Consider the following 16,703-nt stretch of genomic DNA (forward strand, 5'->3'; position numbering starts at 1 on the left):
GGATCTGGCATGTTCATAATCATAGAAAATTTGGTAAGATCACTCATCCTGGAACCAATTTCCCGTAACGCCATAACTGCTCTTCGATTACCTTCATATGCTGGCCGACCACTTCTGCCACTAATAATCTTTGAAGATAACTGGAATTCATGCACAAAATCACGCTTTGAACATGATAGTATCAATGTATTTGCAAATCCACATTGTCTACTAAAGTCATCTTTGAGGGTCATACTTCCATGACATTTCTTGCAAACATGTGAACGTTCAATGTTCTTGGTCACGATCTTCATATCAATCAGCCTGCATCCTGCACTAAAGTCTCCATTTGCATGAGTTTGTGTTTCTTCTATTTTTCTTTTGCTAGCTGAACACGGATTATCAGGGCTTTTAGGCCTACTTTCTTTTGATTTTGGCGTTCCTTTGTCATTTTCACCTTTCTGACTCACATTCTGATTTTTGTAATGTGTGGGACTGAGGAGTCCCCTGACATGCCTGATAATGTCTTGCAACTGCTGGTGTTTTTCTCCTTTTCCTTCTCATTGATCTTTTCTTGTCACCCATGTTTATTTTATTTTTCTAAATCAATAGAAATGAATAATCAAGCCACTTACCAAAACACTATGACAGTTAGTAGTTTGATTTCAGTCAACTCTGGTAAATGCTACAGCACACAATGAGAGCTTGTCCATTGACAATGTACAGTGCCATGCATGGCCCATAGACAGTACACATGTTTCTATGAGTCATGATCTATTTTAGCTAGTACAGGATAAGAAGTTTGCCGAGCAATCCCAGGACTTGCATTTCTACCATGGCTTGACGATCTGAGAAGTCCTTAACTATGGACTGGGTCAAGCAACCACAGGTTGCTACACCACTGCAAAAGAATTCACTCAGTGTTCCATGATGTTGTATTAATTTCCCACAAATCGTTGGTGGTTTCACGAACCGACGCTATTTCGTTTTTGAGCGAAAATGCAATTCTGAGAAAATCGCGTTTAAAGATCTTGTTATTGAGAGCTGTCGTTGATCGTTCCAAAGATTTCTTTGCCCCCCCCCCCCTTTTTGTGGATATATTATTTAACACTTTTGCATGTGGACATCTATCATTTGGTAATACATGTACTCGGTATACTGTGTTTCATATTTTTTACTTTTTACTGTTTTTTTTAATACTTTTTCAACTTACTTTTTTATTTTTTTTTTCACATTTTTTTAAATTCAAATTCAGTTCACTTCTTTCATAATAATTATGAATGTTTGTTCTAAGATGAAGAATACCGCTAAATATTGGGAAAAAGACGTGCCAGTCAGTAATAATTACTTGCATTTACTCATCTTTCATACTCATGCACTCTGTTATTTCTTTCTCTGAAATAATCTATTAATTTCTTTATTTCTTATTATTTCACATATTTGTGACTTTTACTTTGTCACAATTTTTATCGGTGTCATTATTGTCATTTGGCTTGCAAGCGAATTCACTCATAATTCCTCATTTTCCATCTTTCTCTTTTCTGCTCAACAGATTCTATGATAGCTGCACTTGATCATATAAAAACATAAAACTCATCCTGCATGCACTCTTCAAAACTGATAAACTCCTAAAAATACATAAATATCAACACTATCAGAATTTCAAGCTTCATTTTAAATATGTAATAATGGTCATGTTTTATTATGCCTTTTGCAGCTATATATTGAAGAGGTACATTATGAAATCGAAGAAACATAGGTCCTCAATAAGATATCAAATTTGAATTATTCAGAGATGAGTAAATGACAATGGGAAGGATAACAATTGTGGAAGAGCTCCATAAATCAATAAATATCTAATGGCAAATGGAGATGGAATCAAGATTCAAGAATATGTGTAATTCAAGTTCATTATTATATCAGTTCTTGTGTGATCACAAAAAGAGGAACACAGTTCGAACATGCACACCAAATCGTACAATGTACATTTACATCTATAGAGTGCGGATGGAACATATACAAGAGAAAGAATAACATTCTCAAATTAATATATCAAGCATAACTATGTATATGAACACACAAAGATGTTACTGCATATGCATGAAGCTTGTGAGTGCTGCAACACACATTATGCTCAGATGGAAACTTGATGTATATCATACAAAAGAGAAGAGGTACTGCATGTACATGTAGTTACACTATTCACAGGACAGTAGAGAAAAAGCAAGAGAGAGAGAAGGAAATGGGTGTCTAAAATAGGTCGATGTAAGGAGTGCCAAGCCAATTAAGTCTCTAATAGAAGTCATACCTATATGAAAAGGAAACAAATTAATCACAACATAAATGATCGTGCGCATGTTAACCAATAATTAGCATCTAAAAATGTGTGTAGAAAGCCCATAATATCAGCCTTTCGCCCCGTAGGCATTTTCATGTGATGACTAAAAAAATGCACAGGGAAAGGAAAAAAAAAAAAAGGATGGTGGAGAGGGGACAAGGCTAATTTGACTCCCCTCCCCCCCCCCCCCCCCCCACTAAAAAAAAAAAGAAAAAATGCCACTGTTATACAGCACCTTTAAAGGACTCTTAATTTTTTTGTTAAAAACAAACGTCTCGAAGTAAAGACTTCCATATACTGTAGTAGGCGAAATGTAAACCGATACAGTGTATAAAGTGTACATCCCACAGCTATTAAAGAAAAAAAAAAACAGATTATGAATATTATTTAAAGTAAGAATTTCAGTGTGTTTAATCATCTTTAGTTGAGTTGCAAATGACATGTACATATTTGATAAGAGCAGTAAACTTCGAAGCGCCCCCAAGCCCTTCTATATTTAATTATTCATGTGTAAAGGTAGTGCTAGGGCACTCCGGTGGTCTAGTGGTTATGATGCTGGTCTAGTAATCCAGATGTGCACTTAGAAATCTATCAAGATGTATCACAAGGTTATAATTACCACACAAAACCTTCAAGATTTATTTAAATATCATGAAATACATACCAATGAACACTTTAAAAAAAATCTAACATTCCATATCCACATGAAGCTTGCCTTGATATAAATGTCTCTCTGTAGTGTTATTAAAGTGTAGCAAAATTGTGATTATGACATCACAGAATGGAATGCATTGTTTTCACCTTCAATCTTAGAATCTCCCTTCATGTTTCCACTTTACAATCACATTTTACTGTAGATATACCATCCTTATGTTGTCGCCCTTCATCCCAATTTCTCCCTTCTATCCTATCTGTAGATTGTCTTCTTTCCTAAGCCATTGTATTCAGTCACATTCCTTGATGATAAGCACGATGCTGTACTTTTTGTTCTTCTCTGAAACAGTCCAGCTCTTCGCTACTGCATGGCATCAGTCATCTGAAAGAAAAGACAGAAATTAAGAACTTTCGATTAAAATCAAACATCATGATACAAGATACAACTTTCATTTTGAGAAAAAGAAATCAGCCAACTAAACTGTAGTTGAAATTATTTTGCTCTATTTATATTAAACATAAAACAGAATGGTATACAGGATCAAAGAATGTCAAAAAATACTGCTGTTTGTCTTTGATGCATATTCAAATTGTCTCGCCTTTTACATATTTTAATGATGCAAGATCTTATGTCTAGCACTTAGTAAGTCTCATGTAGAAATTAAATCATTATTCACATGAATAAATCTACATGTCCTTGTAAACAAGGCATTGCTTTGAAAAAGCTGAATATTACTAACTGCATTTGGGAAACAGTCTATGACAATCAAACTTGTTTATTATCAGAGACTTTAACATCTTAATTAGACCTAGACTCTACATTACCATTGTATTCACATCCGTTGATGATGTACACGACCCTGTACTTTTCCTTTTTTTTTTTCCGAGACAGTCCAGTTCTTCGCCACTACATGGCACCAGTCATCTGAAAGAAAAGAAAGAAATCAAGAACTTTTGATTAAAATCAAACATTATGGTACAAGATACAACTTTAATTTTGAGAAGAAAAAAAAAATCAGCCAAGAAAACTGAAGTTGAAATTATATTGCTCTATTTATATTAAATATAAAACAAAATGGTAGGCCTATGCAGGATCAAAGAATGTCAAAAAATACTGCTGTTCGTCTTTGATGCATATTCAAATTGTCTCGTCATTTACACATTTTAATGATGCAAGATATTATGTTTAGCACTTAGTAAGTCTCATGTAGAAATTGAATTACAATGTATCATTCACATGAATATAAATCTACATGTACTTGTAAACAAGGCATTGCATTGAAATAGCTGAATATTACTACACCATTTGGGAAACAGTCTACGACAATCAAACCTGTTTCTTATCAGAGACTGTAACATCTTAATTAGACCTAGACTCTACATTATCATTGAGCTTTTAAATGTATTAACCATTCACCTATAAAACAGTGGCATTGTCATGTGCATCATATTTCTTTGATACTGCACATATTTTCATGAAGTCTGTGCAAGAATGCAAATAAAACACGTCTGCTGTTTGGTATTTATGAGAAAAAAAATCACTAATCCGGAAGTCCTTGGCCTTAGGAATAACATGTGGCGAGTTAGCAGGAATTGACGTTAAAATAGAATAAGAATAGATCTACTAAATAGGCCTTTGCCTCATGAATGTCTGGTCTAATTATAGACTAAGTGAAGTCTAGACCTTTCACTTTTAAATTACACAAATTTTATATTATTTAGATCTAGACTACATCTAGATCTAGACATCTAATACTATTAGATCTTGGCAACTTTTGTCTTCGTGACACGAAATTAACACGTCACGGATGATATTTCGGCGATGTCCAACAGGATGACAGGACCACTGTTACTAAATCAGTGAGTTGACATAGATAACTAATATCAACTTGTTATTATGTTAGAGATGGCACCATAACCGGTGACACTGACACTGACAGATCTAACGACTACGTTTAGACTAACGTTAGACTCGCCATCTCAGTTAGTTAGACTCGCCATCTCAGTTAGTTAGACTCGCCATCTCAGTTAGACTCGCCATCTCAGTAAGTAGACCAAAGACAAAGTCAATACAGGGCTAAGTCAGTGTTACTGTTATGTTAGGCCTAACAAACGTTAACAGTTACTCGGTTAGGTTAGGTTTACCAGGACTCAAGAGTCCTGGTTAAATCAGTCGAGGGATATTTCTTAGGAAGTCCTTCGATTCCAAGAATACATAGGGTGAAAGAACAAAGGGAAAAAAGGAAAGAAGAAAGGAAAAAAGATTATGTATGGCTGCTGTGGAAATCGACAGCGCCACTGTATCACTATCAATCACGCGTAAATATGTAAAAGCCATTTGGTTGGGCCGCATTCACAAGTTTTAGGGAAAAAAAGCCCCACCGCTGTGCTTAGGTACTCCACTCGAACTAACATTCGACATATCTACACACAGTACGGTACTAGGGCTGAATTCACAAGTATACTATAACACTGCACTGTACAGGAAAGCCACCTAACCTGTAGAGTACTCGTAGTGTTTAGGTAGTATCACTAGACCACATACTGTCATAGATGACATCTACACCAACGCTGCACACTGGCACTGGTCTGACGGTCCCTGACCAGGAAAAATCACTGTTGGACACTGACCAGTAACTTTTTCAGGAATGGACCAGTAAAACTTGGGGGAAAAAATGGGTGGACTCTACTTACTCTTACCACTAGTCTAGATGTATAGATCTAGAGCTAGACTATAGACTCTAACTGTGTTAATTTGACTTGGTCTTAGACTTCAGCTGATCTTAGTTTTAACGCACTACATGACGCAAATCTCTCGTTTGAAGAGGCTACACCCCCGTAAATAATGCCAGTGTATATCTTGGCAATCAATGACTTAAAGACCAAAGATATAAAACACCTGTTTCTTGACCCTGGCCTAATCTAAGCATCAGTCATCGCCACTGCGCCACGGGGGGGTGGGGGGGGGGTGGGGGGGGGGGCACCGCGAGAGGAGGAGATTGTTTTGGTTTTGGCATGCCTTAGTGGGCTATGTAGCTCCATGGTGCGTGTGTGTGTACGTGTGTGTGTGTGTGAGTGTAGACATTCAGCGTATGCAGACAGAGCATGTGTACTGCAGCCCACCTCCCCAACTCATCCACAGCTTGTACTTTATCCCCAACAGTGAGCAGCACCCGTCCGGCAAACTGGCAATGCTCTCCTTCTTATTCCTGTATTTTCGTTATTTACGGGTCAATTTTTTTCGTTCGAAATGTAAAATGGATGACCATAGAATTTCTCAATAGAATATAAAATTGAAAACTGGACAAATACTTCGACTCCCAACTCCCAAACGAAAAATCTTTAACGAGGTATAGAACCCCACTTTCTTCGTGGAAGTTGGGGTCTCGCCTCAAACGAGGGATTGACGGCATGAGTAACTGGTATTACAAGTAAAGTCTTAACTTAGACTTAATAGTTGGACTTGAAAGTTAAAGTCTAACATGTCTAACTTTATTCAAATTCATGATTTTCTTCCGTCGAGATGTTTTCATTGCAACTGATTGACAAATTGCCCTACATCGACGTAAATAAGCACTAAATTGATCAGTGTTTTAGTAGTAGCCATGACAAAAAATCATGGGCGTACATACTCGAGCAGGATTCGAACCTACGACCTCCTGATCACCGGACAGGCGTCATCTCCACTAGACCACCGAGCCTTCGCCCGAAAGCAAGCGTTGGTCCTAATCCCCACAGCATGCAGCGGGTACTGCTTTGTTATTCAAATTCATGATTTTCTTCCGTCGAGATGTTTTCATTGCAACTGATTGACAAATTGCCCTACATCGACGTAAATAAGCACTAAATTGATCAGTGTTTTAGTAGTAGCCATGACAAAAAATCATGGGCGTACATACTCGAGCAGGATTCGAACCTACGACCTCCTGATCACCGGACAGGCGTCATCTCCACTAGACCACCGAGCCTTCGCCCGAAAGCAAGCGTTGGTCCTAATCCCCACAGCATGCAGCGGGTACTGCTTTGTTATTCAAATTCATGATTTTCTTCCGTCGAGATGTTTTCATTGCAACTGATTGACAAATTGCCCTACATCGACGTAAATAAGCACTAAATTGATCAGTGTTTTAGTAGTAGCCATGACAAAAAAATCATGGGCGTACATTGATCAGGAGGTGATCAGGAGGTCGTAGGTTCGAATCCTGCTCGAGTATGTACGCCCATGATTTTTTGTCATGGCTACTACTAAAACACTGATCAATTTAGTGCTTATTTACGTCGATGTAGGGCAATTTGTCAATCAGTTGCAATGAAAACATCTCGACGGAAGAAAATCATGAATTTGAATAACAAAGCAGTACCCGCTGCATGCTGTGGGGATTAGGACCAACGCTTGCTTTCGGGCGAAGGCTCGGTGGTCTAGTGGAGATGACGCCTGTCCGGTGATCAGGAGGTCGTAGGTTCGAATCCTGCTCGAGTATGTACGCCCATGATTTTTTGTCATGGCTACTACTAAAACACTGATCAATTTAGTGCTTATTTACGTCGATGTAGGGCAATTTGTCAATCAGTTGCAATGAAAACATCTCGACGGAAGAAAATCATGAATTTGAATAACAAAGCAGTACCCGCTGCATGCTGTGGGGATTAGGACCAACGCTTGCTTTCGGGCGAAGGCTCGGTGGTCTTGTGGAGATGACGCCTGTCCGGTGATCAGGAGGTCGTAGGTTCGAATCCTGCTCGAGTATGTACGCCCATGATTTTTTGTCATGGCTACTACTAAAACACTGATCAATTTAGTGCTTATTTACGTCGATGTAGGGCAATTTGTCAATCAGTTGCAATGAAAACATCTCGACGGAAGAAAATCATGAATTTGAATAACAAAGCAGTACCCGCTGCATGCTGTGGGGATTAGGACCAACGCTTGCTTTCGGGCGAAGGCTCGGTGGTCTAGTGGAGATGACGCCTGTCCGGTGATCAGGAGGTCGTAGGTTCGAATCCTGCTCGAGTATGTACGCCCATGATTTTTTGTCATGGCTACTACTAAAACACTGATCAATTTAGTGCTTATTTACGTCGATGTAGGGCAATTTGTCAATCAGTTGCAATGAAAACATCTCGACGGAAGAAAATCATGAATTTGAATAACAAAGCAGTACCCGCTGCATGCTGTGGGGATTAGGACCAACGCTTGCTTTCGGGCGAAGGCTCGGTGGTCTAGTGGAGATGACGCCTGTCCGGTGATCAGGAGGTCGTAGGTTCGAATCCTGCTCGAGTATGTACGCCCATGATTTTTTGTCATGGCTACTACTAAAACACTGATCAATTTAGTGCTTATTTACGTCGATGTAGGGCAATTTGTCAATCAGTTGCAATGAAAACATCTCGACGGAAGAAAATCATGAATTTGAATAACAAAGCAGTACCCGCTGCATGCTGTGGGGATTAGGACCAACGCTTGCTTTCGGGCGAAGGCTCGGTGGTCTAGTGGAGATGACGCCTGTCCGGTGATCAGGAGGTCGTAGGTTCGAATCCTGCTCGAGTATGTACGCCCATGATTTTTTGTCATGGCTACTACTAAAACACTGATCAATTTAGTGCTTATTTACGTCGATGTAGGGCAATTTGTCAATCAGTTGCAATGAAAACATCTCGACGGAAGAAAATCATGAATTTGAATAACAAAGCAGTACCCGCTGCATGCTGTGGGGATTAGGACCAACGCTTGCTTTCGGGCGAAGGCTCGGTGGTCTAGTGGAGATGACGCCTGTCCGGTGATCAGGAGGTCGTAGGTTCGAATCCTGCTCGAGTATGTACGCCCATGATTTTTTGTCATGGCTACTACTAAAACACTGATCAATTTAGTGCTTATTTACGTCGATGTAGGGCAATTTGTCAATCAGTTGCAATGAAAACATCTCGACGGAAGAAAATCATGAATTTGAATAACAAAGCAGTACCCGCTGCATGCTGTGGGGATTAGGACCAACGCTTGCTTTCGGGCGAAGGCTCGGTGGTCTAGTGGAGATGACGCCTGTCCGGTGATCAGGAGGTCGTAGGTTCGAATCCTGCTCGAGTATGTACGCCCATGATTTTTTGTCATGGCTACTACTAAAACACTGATCAATTTAGTGCTTATTTACGTCGATGTAGGGCAATTTGTCAATCAGTTGCAATGTCTAACTTTATTCTTTACTCTTCCTTTGAGTTTTACTTTTAGACTTTTTACTTTTTTTAAGTTTAGTAGGCCTACTTACTTTGTCAATCTCATGATTTCATTTTCACCTCAACAAGTCAAGGCTTAGCCATGAGTGTCTTCGAGACTTTGACATCTTGCATGTCTTGCACACAGACATTATGACTACAGTACTCAGTAGTCTCAGAAGTAACGACATAAGTTGAAAAGAAACTATAAATAATAATATAATATAAATAATATTTGGGATCTAATTTGAAATTGGATGGCGTTTACAGACTAGGCTTCATAAGCATCACGCGATTGAATACATGGGACTACACTCTACCGCAATTAATGGTTATGGTAGTCCAACTGAAACTGTTATTTTGAGCATGATTTTGATAGGATTATAGCTTACCATTCACTTCACTCGTGGACAGTGGGCTGGCTTAGGCCGTCATTCATCTTTCAGAAGGTTTGGTTCTCACTCTGAGATCTGGATTAGGGCAAAAACCTAATTCTAGGCCAGTAAGTTGAACAAAGCTCAAAATAATGCAACTGCGACGGTTCGTAAAACCCGCATTGCTCTTCACCCTAGCAATTCGGGTTTTACGAACCGGCGTATCTTTATTCCGTCGGTTCTTGAAACCCCTTTTTCTCAATTTCTCGATATTTCGGGTACCGTCGTTTTTTTCTTTCTTTAATAAAATTGAGAATAATTAATTTTGTGATCTGAAATATTGGGATTTAGTAGAGTTTTGAAAGCACTTTCATTTGGTACCAATATCTCGATTTTGAAAATTTTGAACAAAATCGAAATAGCGTCGGTTCGTGAAACCACCAATGAAATGTGAAACAAAATATGCAGGCGATTTCCCCTGTATCGGGGCAGGAGACCAAGGGGAAGTCCGTTACCTGATAGAAAGATTTTGAATGATTTAGGATCAACCTTGCCATCTTTATAGCGCAACTTATTTATTTGTAGGACGAGGTTTGCAGCTATGCAGTCCTTCCCAAATAAGTGGCCCTTGCAAACTCGCTAATCCTTTCAGAGTATTCCTGCATGTGCTGGCTATTGTGTCCAATGGATGCAGGTGGCAATTGAGCTCATTGAGCGACTTGCCCCAACACTCATATAAGTTCTTTATTGTCGCATGGTTTACCACCACACGGTCACTGAGTGTATTTGTGACGTTGTCTATAATCCGGGACCTACAAAACTGAAAATCTTCCTGGTGAAAGTCCGCAAATGTCTCTGCAAGATCATCAATGGCAGATGTAATATGTGTAGCCCTCTGCTGTACCCCCTGGCAATTGCTCAACTGAAATGACCTCGCATTTTTTTTTCTGTGGTAAGGTGAACACTATTAATATGTACTCCCTCCTGAGTGGTCACGTCAAATCCAAGAGTAAGATTTTTCTATTTTATTCCTAGTTCAGCACTCTTCAAATCTGCGATACAAGCCATTTCTCGAACCATCTGTTCAACAGTTGTCCTGTGGGGAACCAAAGTAAGACTGATGTTAGATCTGTTGGAGGAGCTCTCTATCAGAGTAGGGATGTTCTTAGATGGGACTTAATTGACAATATGGTCAAAGACCCGCATACGCATATCTCCTGAATATGTTTTTCCATCAACCTTGCTTCTCCATTAGCTCCATTTTTTCCTTTGACAGAGTTCATGCTCATACAATTTATTCATTTCATCTTTTTCTTTGAGATCTCTCTTCAGTTTCATTAAAGCAGGTTTTGAGATAATCTCTGCACTTGCACTGGTTTTCCTTTTTCTTCTGTTGGCAGTTTTTAGTCGCATATGTTGTCGTTTCAGTGGCATGAAGTTCTTGTCTGCATCATGGACAGGCTTGGAATCTCTCAGTTTTTGTTTCAAATTTCCTTTATTTTCTGGTCTTTTCTCTCTAGTGACTGCCTCTTTCTTTTAATGTCTTGGTTGAGTTTTTTGACATCCTGTCTCTTTTTTCGTTTCGCTCTTAGTTTTTCCTGTAATCTTGCTATCTTGCTCCTGTATGCTATCTTCTCAGCAATTCTACTCTGTGTATTGAAGTTAAGTCTCTTCTTTTTTCTTGGAGTGAGTGGTCCTTTACGGGATGATTTGCGAATTGATGTGGGTGGAGTTTTGGGAATGGGCAGAGTTGAACCTGGTGATTCAGGTGATGGACTTCATGTGGGACAACTGCACATGCCATGGGGCCAGAGTCACTCATCAGAAGTGAGTCTGCTTCTGCAATAGAACATTGAAATAAAAGAGAAATACATAAAAATAAAAAATGACTAGAGTATCATATTTATCAATGAAAATATTACACTAATTACTAATGGTAATAATGTAGCAACACTTGGTAGTCAATAAGTTTTGCATTTGTAAATGGTTGTACACCATTATACTTTAACTTTCACTTGCTTCTGAAAATTCAAAACTATTATCTGTTCCTGTTTAAAATCAAGTGGCAACAATAACAATTAAAAAAAAAAAACAGTTACACACTGATGATTGAGTACAGGAAATAATCCACTTACGTTTAGATGGTCCAGGCTCAGATGACTGTTGAACTTGGACTTCAACTGAAGACTGCACTGGGGACGGCATTACATCGGATTGGGAAGAACGTGGCACTGAACGTAGACCAAAATCATGGGTGAATTGTTCACTACAAAAGTTCTTGAATGTTTCCTGTTTGCTCTCACGTGTTGGCTTCTTAAATGTGTCATATTTTTTTACAATTTTTTGAAGATCATAATATTAGATGTTGCTGCCAATGCTGGGAAAATTGGAGAGGACACGTAATTTCTCTGCAAACGACTTTCCACATTCAAAAAAGATACGCAAGATGTGTCCATTTTAAAAATCTTCATCACTGGGGATGGTACTGTAAACGTCAGCAAGGTGTTGACGGTTCACTCCCAATGCCGCTGATGGAAAAGGACATCTTTTCTTCTTTGACTTTGGCATGGTGAGACAAACGAGTGGAAACTACACGTGACATAGGGAGAAACAGCTTCAAAAAGACTGAAAAGCAGTTCAAGGGGATGGGGATGATAGATGAAGCCTGGAAAAAATACGAGGAAGGAAAAAAAAAAGAAAATCTGGTAAAAATTAAGTTTGATGGGGCTAGGGGTGCTTGGAATTGGAAGGGCCAAGTAAAATATAAATTGTAAAAAAAAAAAAAAAAAAAAAGTTGAGGTCTACATGAAGAAATAAATTAATTAATTTTCTCACTCTTCCCGACACTGGCTTGACAAGCAAAAAAAAAAAAAAGGGGGGCGCCCATCAAGGGGATGGGGATGACGGATGCAGCCTGGACAAAATACGAGGAAGAAAAAAAAATGAAAATCTGGTAAAAATTAAGTTTGGTGGGGCTAGGGGTGCTTGGGATTGGAAGGGCCAAGTAAAATAAAAAATGTTACAAATAAAAAATAGTTGAGGTCTACATGAAAAAAATAAATTAATTAATTTTCTCACTCTTCCCGACACTGGCTTGACAAGCAAAAAAAGGGGGGGGGGGGGAGCTCCGTGCTGGGTTAGCCAACGACACAGCGTCGGCATTCTTCTGAGCAAGAAAATTGCGGAGCATAAAATAAGTATTTTGCAATGACTAATTTTCATCAAAATTTCAGAATGTGTTCAATATTAATCAAAATGAATATATTTATAGTTAAAATCAATTTATTTACTTACCTTCATGAAAAATAATCACGATAACGATGGCCAAAAACTTCCAGTGTGTTTCATGTACAAATGAAATGACTTCTGGTAATCCTCCTAACAAGATTTTTTCTCACACCATAGTTTGTGATCTTGGCTTTTCGCTGATACCATTTTTGTGCAGTTTGACATGAAAATAGGAGCACAGCGAAAGCTTTTGCCAGGGCACCCCTCAATCAATAACACAAACCCTAGTGGAAAACGATAACACGTTTTAAAGACCTTTTCGCGAGCGCTAGGGCACCGCGAATCCCACATACCTAACTTATGTTCATTATGCCAATATACATATACACACATGAAATGTGATTAAATTACGTACCTGCCAGTACAAGCGCCATGTCATTGCGTCAAATCCTGTGCCGCAGATTCATGATGGCCGAGGCATACGTGAGAATTTGCTCTTGCAAATATTTATACCTCGGATTCTCCACTCCTCGGTTCCATCGTAGAAAACCGTATGCGGTTGCCGCTGTACTGGCAGAAAGACAATTTCTAACATACGACAGGACAAGTTCTCGTGATCCATGAAAGAGAATCTGAAACATCTCCTATGCCTTAGGGTGGTCTGCACCAGCTTTGGCATATTTCTGGGCATTTTCCAAACAAAAACCCATGCACCTTGCCAAGTCCTTGATGCACACCTCCCAGTTGAGAGCAAAAAAACGATCTGACCATGTTCATCTCAACATGGCCATGGCCAATCTTCAAGACAACTCAGTTGAACTCATAGACAGTGGGGAGTTCTGCTGGTGGCACATTTCTGTAAGCATCATGCTCTGCACAGTGAGCTTCATATGCTGTTCTTGTAAAGACAGCTCTTTTGCACTGTTGGCAAGTTAATGTTTCCTTTAACACCCTTTGTGCAACATAAAATGGAAGTCCGTCACAAGTTATGACCACCCACTCTCTGTCTCCTCCTGGTACATATTTTTTTATCCCTACTTGTTTGCCAATCGCTTGTAGGACCTTCAGCACACTTGCATGAGAATTTGGGTTCACAGATGTTGATTCCCCAGTATACACCTTAGCTTTGTCTGATGCACATGTATTGGCAGGCTTACTGCCTACAGTCTCGTAAGTGTAGTTCAGTTTTGTATGGGACTCATGTGGTTTCTCGTCTCCGGTACCACATTTGGCAGATGCTCCAGATCCTTCCTGCTGCAATTCACTGTGCTGAGCTTTTAAACTTGTAGAGCATGACACACATGCACGTTTTGTTCGTATATTATTGGTCCCACAATTGAAACAGACTTTCCAGTCCTTGACATGCTTTTGATTGTCAATCTCATCATCTACATGGTCTCATAGCTGTTTGTCCTTCTCAATTTGTTGTGATGTAACAATGTCCAGTGCTTTCTGTAATGAGACATATACCTCCCGGTAGTGGGTAGTGTTCACAGCCTTACTAAACTCACTGTCCTTGTCTCATACTGTCTCAATCTGTTTACCGACGTTTTCCTGCGTTAGCCACTTTCCAGGTTTGAGCTCTTCTGTCGATTGAAGTTTGCCCGTTGGCTCAACCTCAGCAAAACATGTTGACGTAAAAGCACTGTCCTTCAACTTGTTGTCAGTTCTCACGTGATACGATTTGCCAATAACTTGGTCATTGTCAAAGGCTACTAATATATCTCCACCAGGCGGTTGGATGGGTGTTGAAGCCTGTCCCTTTAGCCAATTTAGCACATAAAGAGTGGCTTCCTGCTGGTGCAGATGATGCGACAATATTGCATGCAGTCTTGCTCCTCTTTGCAGCATGTACAACTAAATTCTCAGACAGAGAGATTGGCAAAACTGTGTTCTTATTTTGCAAGTGGTAGATGTGCTCAATTGTTTTAGCCAGATACCACTCTTTTTTTTCATCCACACGTCCATCCGCACGATCCCTTGTGGTAGACACTTTCATCCAAAAATGAACGAATGATGGGCATTCCCGTGTATTCAATGAGGTCAGCGTATCAATACTCTCTTAATTTCTAGGACTTATTTTTAAGTCCTAAGGATTTATTTCTTTAAGTCCTAGGGGACTGTAATTACAGACAGAACCATAGGACTTAAAAGTTAGTCTTAGCTAGGATTTAAAAATTTAAGTCTATGTATGATTTAAATTTCAAGTCTATAGGATTTATTTTTTAAGTCTTATTAGATTACATTTAAGCCTTTCTTAGACTTGTTTTTAGAATAAGTCCAGCATGGATTTAAACGACGAAAGACTGATTTCAAGCCTTCCTTGGATTTATTTCAAATTAGTCCATCATGATGCATTTTCTGCACACGTAAAGGTCTATTTATTTCATCAAAATTAAACTGCTGCATATAATTCACAAACATCGATAAGTTACAAAATATAGAGATGATTGTCATGCACATGCAGGCTCCAGAAAAAAAAAAAAAGGAAATGCGACATGATAAAAACAGTGCATTTCTTGCATAGTCTCAGATGGTCACATCTTTACCTTAATGTTACTGATGCTTCTTTCACTGTGTTTTATAAACAAGTTATTAGATGACTGGAACCTTCATTGCCAAACAGATGACTTTTTTTCTTTTTTTCTTTTCATCTTGCAAGATGACTCCATACGACTCGATTCAGACTTGCAATTTTATATATTCCTTTCCCTGGTAAGCATCGTCAAGATGGAAACTATGAACAGACATAAGATTATATGTGAATTTTAATAACTTCAATCTCAGAAATGATGCCGTGTAATAAACAATATTCCATTAACTTGATGTGTAAATTTACACGCTTTGTCCCATGCATGCAATTTAGAAATTATTTGCTTTTGTGAAATAATGCATAGTATAAATTTAATTAAAAGGGAAGTAAAGGCCAAAATTTAGTGTAATCGAATTAGAAAAGAGAAGAAATTTACCTGTACTAAATGGTGCAAAAATTATGAAAATCAGCAAAGAAATGTAAGGAAGATATGGCATTTTTCAATTTCACACATTTTCAGAAAACAGTTCTTGGTCAGTCTTTATGAACGTCCAAATGATGTCATTCCCTCACAATATTTTTACACTTTTCATTGAGAGAAATGACAAAAATCTCATAATCTAGCTACAAGACAGTAAAACTTACCAAATATCGACATGTTGTAATACAGGGATATGGTTTCACCTGCATTTATTTGCAAAAAAAAAAAAAAAAGAAGTTAAAATTACATGTACAATATATTTCTGAAAAATTGTGAGGGGATAACATGACCAGCTTTACTTATTTGAATATTCATACGGACTAGTCAAGAAATGTTTTCTGAAAATGTGTTAAATTTCCTTATTTCTTACCAGACATTCCTTTTAAATTTTTCCACTATTCTGTAGAGAAAATTTACAATTGAATCCTGTATTACATACAACAGTAGGGATCAAGATCTACGTAAACTCTGAAGTAAATTCACCTTAAAACATTTACAAGCTCAAATAACAATTAACATTCTAAACTTACTTACCTAATTCCTTCAATATCGATTGTCTCAGATGGATTTACATAAGTACATTTTTATACTGCATTTTTGTGGACAAAATGTTTGACAAAAGAATATATTCCTGCTTAATTTATTGAATTTTAAGGATCCATCTCAACTGTTGACAGGGGACCATCTCAAGAGACTATTCAAGTGAGATGGACCACTAGACTTCCTAATTACTTTGATGTCACATTTTCGTAACAAAGCACTATGTCGAAGTGATACCATCTGAATTTTTGTATTTGAGAATGTCTTAAAGTTTATATTGATTTCACATGAATGCTTAAGGTGCCCATCTCTGCTGAATCTATCCTTCCTCATGGGTTCAAGCACATACTTTGGCTTTAAAACCAACAT

The 16,703-nt window shown here is 38.4% G+C and overlaps 1 pseudogene; it reads right to left on the bottom strand.

Moving 5' to 3' along the window:
- Nucleotides 1–762: 762 nt before the first annotated feature.
- Nucleotides 763–13,214, bottom strand: LOC140240614 (uncharacterized; annotated as a pseudogene).
- Between the last annotated feature and the right edge of the window lie 3,489 nt (nucleotides 13,215–16,703).

Source organism: Diadema setosum, chromosome 17 (genome assembly GCF_964275005.1).
Source record: "Diadema setosum chromosome 17, eeDiaSeto1, whole genome shotgun sequence".
Taxonomy (NCBI): domain Eukaryota; kingdom Metazoa; phylum Echinodermata; class Echinoidea; order Diadematoida; family Diadematidae; genus Diadema; species Diadema setosum.